The sequence below is a fragment of the Nylanderia fulva genome, unplaced genomic scaffold (genome assembly GCF_048542155.1).
Source record: "Nylanderia fulva isolate GAGA-0341 unplaced genomic scaffold, ASM4854215v1 Scaffold83, whole genome shotgun sequence".
In the NCBI taxonomy this organism is placed as follows: domain Eukaryota; kingdom Metazoa; phylum Arthropoda; class Insecta; order Hymenoptera; family Formicidae; genus Nylanderia; species Nylanderia fulva.
In genome coordinates, this window is record NW_028190950.1 from 201,000 (window position 1) to 208,802 (window position 7,803).

A 7,803-nucleotide genomic window follows, 5' to 3' on the forward strand; every position below is an offset into this window, starting at 1 on the left:
ATCCTGACGCAATTGTGATTGAAGAGGAGTTTGAAAATGATTGTGAAGTATTAGAACAGGGATGTAAAAAAGCTATAATTGACGTAGACATTGAATATAAAAGGAAAGCGGTAGAATTTTGGCGTTCTGGAAAGACAAAAAATATGCCTTTAAAGTCAGTTCAACACAGATTTAGAAAAGTTTCTAGTCTTAAATTATTGTAAGATTAAGGAGGCACAAATTACACAAGTTGGAACTAGGATTGAAAAATTATTACAAATTTTGAAATATGTTTTAGAACAATTCAAAAGTGCGTCTGATAAATCGCTTTCTATTCATGACATTGATCTGAAGAGATGGGCTCTACGGGTTAGAGAGTTGATTTGTCACGTGAATTATTCACCGCTTCAAGAAAATGGGTCCATAATTTTAAAGTGAAGTATGGAATTGTATCACAAAAGATAAATAAATTTGTGACTCAAAGACAAATATCGACAAAAGAAAAATTAGTGCAAGAGTCTCGTGAATCCGTCTCTACAGTGCAATCAGAGTTATTATTGGTAGGAGAAAGCTATATTTTCAATTCAGATCAATCGGGATTTAATTTCGAAACACATGCAGGTCGTACGCTAACATTAAAAGGCTCGTCAAAAGTCGAATGTCTAGCACAATCCTTAAATTCCTTGACTCATAGCTACACTATCCAGCCAATCGTTTCTGCCGATAGAGATTTAAAGTCCCTTTTGCTGATAGTCCTGCAAGAGACTGGTGGTAAATTTGGACCAATTGTCGAAAAAACTTTATACAAGGCAGACAATATCGTTACATTTGCATCAAAATCGGGCAAATTGACATCAGATCTTGCCATTAAATGGTTCACAGATGTCTTTTTGCCAAATACCGGCGAAGAATCTGTTCTTTGTTTAGATGCATGGTCTGGGTAAACAGAAAAAATATTTGACGATGTAAATAAAGGCAATAAAAACGTCAAAATTCGTACGATTTTTGCTGGAACAACTAGCTTGATTCAACCGCTCGACGTTTATACTTTCAGACCATGGAAGAATTTTTTAAAACAATTTTCGGACCTAATCATACTGTATAATTATGATGTAAATTTACATTTAAGAAATAACATCCTCAAAATACAGTCTTTAATACATAATCAATTCTCCTTGCCTAGATTTAAGAATTTATTCCGATACGCTTGGTGGAAGAGTGGATACATCACAGAAAAACCAGACAAATGTGAAACCCCTTCAGATTTTTGTTTGAAGAATTGTGAAGCTGTCTGTAACTTTTGCAATGATATTGCAATAATGCAATGTGCTTGGTGCAATAAGTCCATGTGTATACAGCACTTCTTCGCAATCACAAACGAAAACTTTCCACATTATTGCACTGAATAAAAAGTGTAAGCATTTAATAATAATAATAATTGTTGTGCCTCCGGGAAGGCACGGAAAATTTTGGGGTCTCAGTCGACTGAAGGATGAGGATCCTAGGATCGGCGGGCGTCTCCTCCTTGACTAACTTCGATTGTTTATTTGAATAAATCTTTTATTCCCCTTATTTCTTGAGTTGGTTTAATTCTGTATAATCCCACCTGGGTGGTTAGTTAAGTATGCTCGCTCTCGATAGTCAGATTACAGGTGATAGTTTATATTCAGCGGCTTGTCTTCGACTCCTAGTTAGATTCTAATTAGCGACTTGACTTTTTGGATTTTCGTTAGCGACTGACTTCATCGCCTCGCTCTCCGTTCGCGGTGGTCTCCTGCCCTTTTCTACATCTTTCGGGGGAAGATGTAGAGAAGCTCTTTCATTGGCTAATTTTTATTCACACGCTTTTATCTAGGTGTTCGCGGTTTTCGGTGTAACGCTTATATTTCATCGCGTTTGCGTCTTTTCGCGATAAGCGCTTCGCGAGAGCGTGAGAACGTTTCTCAAATGATTGTATAATAGCCGACTTACTAATTTATTATTAAAACTATATTAATATAATATAATATAATGTAGTTATAGTCATTCGGACTATAACATTCCTCCCCCGTTAAAAAAGAAAAACGGAGGTACGAAGTTTTTCGTTCTTAATTTCTTAACTTACGTATAATAGTGGTTTCCCGTTACAGTATAGTATTACAATCGTTTCTTAAATTCTAGTACTTTGACTTCTTCTTAGGATTGATCTCGGTATTTCAAAGTCAATATTTGTTGTAGTTTGCGGTTGTTTTTTGTTTTTATTTTTTCTTTTTATTATTATTATCCATATTAAAATGAATATTGCAGCTACTGTCATTACTGTTCCGGTAAATGTCATTGGGTAGATAAATTGTTTCCGTGCATAAAAATTTTGTTCGTTGTTTTGTAAGTCGTTGTCTATAGTTTCTATTTTGTCTCTGAGTTTTGTCAATTCCAAACGATATTGTGAGATGTTTTCTAATGTGTCCTGATCATGTCCTATAATATTTTTTCGTCTTGTGGAATTGTTATATTTATATTTGGTAGGAAAGTTTCTAAGGTATTTCCGTACAATTTTCCTGCCGTTTGTAATGTTGTGTCTGTTGTTGTCAGTTTACAGTTTTCGTTTAATGTAATCTCGCCTGTGTTTTTGATTACTTTACTTTCTGATCGTCCGTCGCATCGTATAGTTATTGTCTGTTCAGCGGAGGTCGAGTATAGCCAAGTGTCTTCTTGGTGTAAGGTTATCCATATCGTGCGGGACGAGGTATATTGTCTAACATTACATTTATCCTGATAACGTTGTCGCAGTGTATACATTTGAATTTCGCACGGTGCGCCTACATCTATGCGATATATGGGTGTATTTTGTTTGCATACATATTGTGTATTTATTTTACTACATTGCTCTAACTTCTTTTCTGTTATTATGGCATACGTTAATTTTTCCTTTTCTATTACAATAATTGGGTTGTTTATTTTAATATAATTGTATACATTCTTTATGTATGGCGTAGGAAATTCTATCGCTTTTATAATGTCGTATGTCGGCTGTACAATTAAAGGAAAACGCAAAATTGTATATATTGTATCTGATTCGTGGTACGCTGTTATCGCAGTGTTTTCTTCTATCGATAACCAGTCGTCTGTACGAATTTTAAAGGGGAAATACAATCCTTCAAGAAGTTGTGCTGCTGCATCTTTTAAATTATTTATAATCTCGTCTATTGGTATTAATCTGGGATGCATTTTGCCCTTTCGTATATATGTTAAGTATTCTAATACGTTTTCTGTATCTTTTATTAGTTCGTTTACAATTGCTTCTATCGCCCTGAAATGTTCGTTTATTTTTTCTAAGGTAAGAGTTTCGGCCATAGTTTGTTTTAGCAGTTTCTCATTATGGTCGATTATGTTTTCTAATCTATCTAAATGTGCTACTGTAGCGTTTATTACTTTTAGTTGGTTTCGAATAGCGTGTTCGGATACCCGTTGCTTATTTGCTATTAATTCTAGCTGTTCGTTTATTTGTTTTTCATCGTCTGCGTCCATGATTCCGAACAATGTTTTTGTTATCGATCCTATACCGTCTATTAGTCCTCGACGTTTGTTTGTCGGTCCTTTGTATAGGGTATCAATTTGATTTTTTATGTTGTTTAGGTATTTTAATTTCTGTTTTATAATACGAACCGAATTCACGCATGAACTTTCTGTTCCGTCGCACATCATTTCTGTCTGTTTCATGTAATTGGCAATTTGTTCATGTCTAAATTTTAAAGGTGCAAGGTTTAATTTTATCACTAGTTTCCATGTTTTCTTGGAAAAGTGTAGTTGTCCGATTTGCTCGAAATATATCCCTGGACTGTGCTTGAACTCTGTTATCTTATACAGTTGACTCTTCTCACTTTCCTTTCCGAGTACTGCAGCGTTGCAGGCTAAGAGTGAGAGTGCCCTGTAATGATATACATATAATTCTTCTTACTATTTTGTCCTTGATCGTGAATATGCTTTCGTTTGCAATTTTTTTATCAAGCAAGAGGGGCGTTCGGTCTATATGTCTTCTGTCGTCCCTTTAGTCTTATGACAACCTTTGTTTTATTACTATTGTTGCGTCTTCAAAAAAAAAAAAAATGGTTGGTTCTGATATGTGGTTCGATTGCTCGCGATGCCATGTGGAGTTTGTGCCCTGGTGGGAACCGGTATGTTTCTCGTGTTCGAGATTTCTTCGATGTGTGGGCCCAGTTGTGGGGCCCGCATTGCTGACCAGCTGTTTTGAACGGGCTTTGGGGGCTGTCGCAAGATATGCGGCTAGCTCCTTTCCGTTTTCTTTACACGTGAGTGTAGATGTGCGGTCTGGTGTGCGCGTTATGCGCGAAGTTGCTTTGGTGCCTCCCGAGGAGGGGTTTATGATTCCGGCCATGCAAACTTTGAGGGCTTTGCAAGAGGGGCGGCCTCTTCCTTATGGACGTGTATGTCGCGAGGACGAAGCAGACGATTAGGTAAGTCCTAATTTTCAATAAATAATTTTAATCTGTTTGTGTGTATGCGTATCGCTCTTCTTCCTTTCTTTACTGTGTAATTGACGCTTGAATTTTTTTCTATTATTGTATACGGTCCTGCCCATAATGCGTCTAATTTCTTGGATCGTCCGCGTCGGAGTGTCTCGTCGTATACGAGTACTTTGTCTCCTATTTTAAATTCGGCTTCTTTCGCGGATTTATCAAAGTATTCTTTTGATTTTATTTTTTCCTCTTTAATATTTTCTTTCGCAAGTTGATTTGAGGCACATATTCTTTCCCTTAGTTCCTGTAGATAGTCATCGTAATTATACGTCAGTTTAGGCGGTTTTGTTAGTGCCGTCGGTAGTTCGACTTGTCGTCCGTATATTAGTTCAAAGGGGGTATATCCCGTAGCTGAATGAGGAGTGGTATTATATGTAAACATTGCGTATGGCACCCATTCATCCCAGTCGGTTTGGTCAGCATTTATATATTGTCGCAAATATTCGGCTAATGTGCGGTGCGATCTTTCTAATGCTCCATTACTCTCGGGGTGATACGCGGTTGTTTGTATCTTTTTTATTCTTAATAATTTGCATATATTTTTAAATACTTCGTTCATAAAATTTGTGCCTTGGTCTGTTAAAATTTTTTCGGGAATGCCGTGTTCAAAAATTATTTTCGTAACGAACTCTTTCGCGACGGTATTTGCTTCCTGATTTGCGATCGGTATCGCTTTACTGAGTTTTGTCAGGCTATCCTGAAATGTTAGTAAGTATTTGTTTCCATTAGTGGTAACTGTTAGCGATCCGAGGATATCCAACGCACATTTTTCAAATGGTTTATTCGGAGTATCTGTGATCACGAGGGGTGCTTTTATTCGGCGCGATAATTTATTTTTTTGACAGGATTTGCATTTGGCGATATATTGTTCGACATCTTTTGTCAATCCTGGCCAGTTATAGTTTAATCGAATTCTTTTGATTGTTCGTTCGATTCCTTGATGCCCTCCTGTGGGTGCATCGTGATATTCATAGAGTATTTGTTTCTTTTCCTCTTCAGAATATTTCCTAGTATTATCCGCGAATTCTTCCTCTTCTTTTTTTTCTTCGTCTTCTTCTAACGTGAAGATTCTATTTTTTGTCTCCTCGTTGATATCTCGGGTTACTTGTCGGCTTAGCGCGTCGGCATTCGCGTTTGCTCGTCCGGCCTTGTGTATGATTTCATAATCATATTCCTCGAGTTTCAGTCTCCAACGGATTAATCTAGACCCGGGGTCAGTTACATTGAACAACCATATCAAAGGTTTATGATCGGTAATTATTTTAAACTTTGTGCCATAAATGTATGGTCGAAAATGTTTAACAGCCCATACAATTGCCAATAGTTCCTTCTCCGTAGTATTATAATTTTGTTCCGCGCGAGATAATACTCGGCTGGCGTATGCGATAGGTCTATCCTTGTCTACCGTTCCTTGTGATAGTACGGCTCCGATTGCATAGTCCGAAGCATCGGTAGTCACGTTGAATTCTTCATTGAAATCCGGATACTTTAGCACTGGCGCTGTCGTTAATTTTTTCTTTAATTTTTCAAACGCGATTTGTTGTTTGTTTTTCCATTCGAACATTTCCGTTTTTTTCGTTAATTTTGTTAACGGTTTTGCGATTCGCGAAAAATTTTCTATAAATTTCCGGTAATAATCCGCTAGTCCGATAAAGGATTGTACGTCTTTTACTTTCCGTGGTGTCGGAAAATTTTTTACCGCCTCTAATTTCGACGGATCTGGCAGTATACCGTTTTCGGAAATAATATGTCCAAGGTATATTACCTCTTTTCGTAAAAATTCGCATTTGTCAGGCTGTAGTTTGAGACTATGTTTCCGTAGGCGTTGTAATACTTCCGCGAGTCTTCTGTTGTGATCCTCTAAACTGGATCCGTATATAACGATGTCGTCGAGATAAACGAGACATCGGAGTTCTTATATCCCGGTTAGCACTGAGTTCATAAGTCGTTGGAAAGTCGCAGGCGCGTTTCTGATTCCAAACGGCATTCTATTAAACTCGTAGTGTCCGTAGGGAGTCGAGAAGGCTGTTTTATTTTTGTCGCGCTTGGTCATCGGTATCTGGTGATATCCAGATGCAAGGTCGAGCGTCGTAAAGTACTTCGCGTTTCCCAGCTGATCCAAAATATCGGTAATATTCGGCAGTGGGAATAAATCGCCTATAGTTAATTCATTTAACTTCCGGAAATCGACTACTACTCTTAATCGCGGTTTGCCTGTTGCGTCAGCCTTTTTTGGCACTACTAATAACGGTGCATTCCACTGGCTAATGCTTGTATTGTACTAATAATTCCGTCTTTTAGCATTTCCTGTACTTGTTTGTTCACTTCTGATTTGTGTTTCTCGGGAAGGCGATACGGTCTCACATTGACGGGTAAGGTATCGGCGCGCGTGCTTATCTCGTGGTTTAGCGTTGCTGTGCATGACAGTGGTTCTCCGTTTAAATAAAACACGTCGCTATATTCTTCGCATATTTTCTGTATCGTCTTTCTTTCTTCCTCGTTTAAATGTTTTGTGTGTAACAATTGTCGAATTCGTTCGTCACGCGTTAATTGATTCGGAGTCTCGTCTATATGTATCGTGTACAACTTGTGCGCGTTATTTTCGCAAACGTCTTCTTCGGTTATGAGGGGTGTGTGTATCTCGACCGGCTTATCAGTTGTATTAATTACACTGATGGGACATTGGTGATTCTTCGGTTCTACCAAACATCGTCCGATATAGATTCCTGGGGCGGTTTCTTTGGCTCGAATGATCCCTGTCTTATTATCATTTGTTATTGCATGTATAATTGTTTCACTACGCGGCTTTAAGATAATTTTGTTATACGGTTGCAGTTTTAGGACGGCGTTTCCGATTTGTAATTCGCGTTTTTGTAATCGCACGTGACTTGCTGCTTCTGGAGGAAATCAATTCCTATGATCCCGTCGTATTCCATTGGGAAATCATCTTTCACGACGTAAATCGCGTGTTTTATCTTGTTTCCGTTTAGCTCAATTGTCGGGTACATTTTTCCGATCGTCTTTGCTTTATGACCGGTTATTCCAACGAGGGTTATTTTATTATTGTAAATTTCGGTCTCGCCCTTCAAGTGTTTCACTTTTATCAACGAAATCGTAGCTCCCGAATTGTAAAGCATATTTACTTTTCCGCGTTTTGCCTCTCGTATAGGCAGAGTAATTATATTTAAACTCGCTCTCTTTCTCGGCGTTCGGCGCACGTGTGTCACCTGATATTCGAGCGCGCGAGTCTTCTTAATCTTATCTCCGCGCTCTCCGTCTTCATCGCTGCTACGTTCGGACTCGGAAT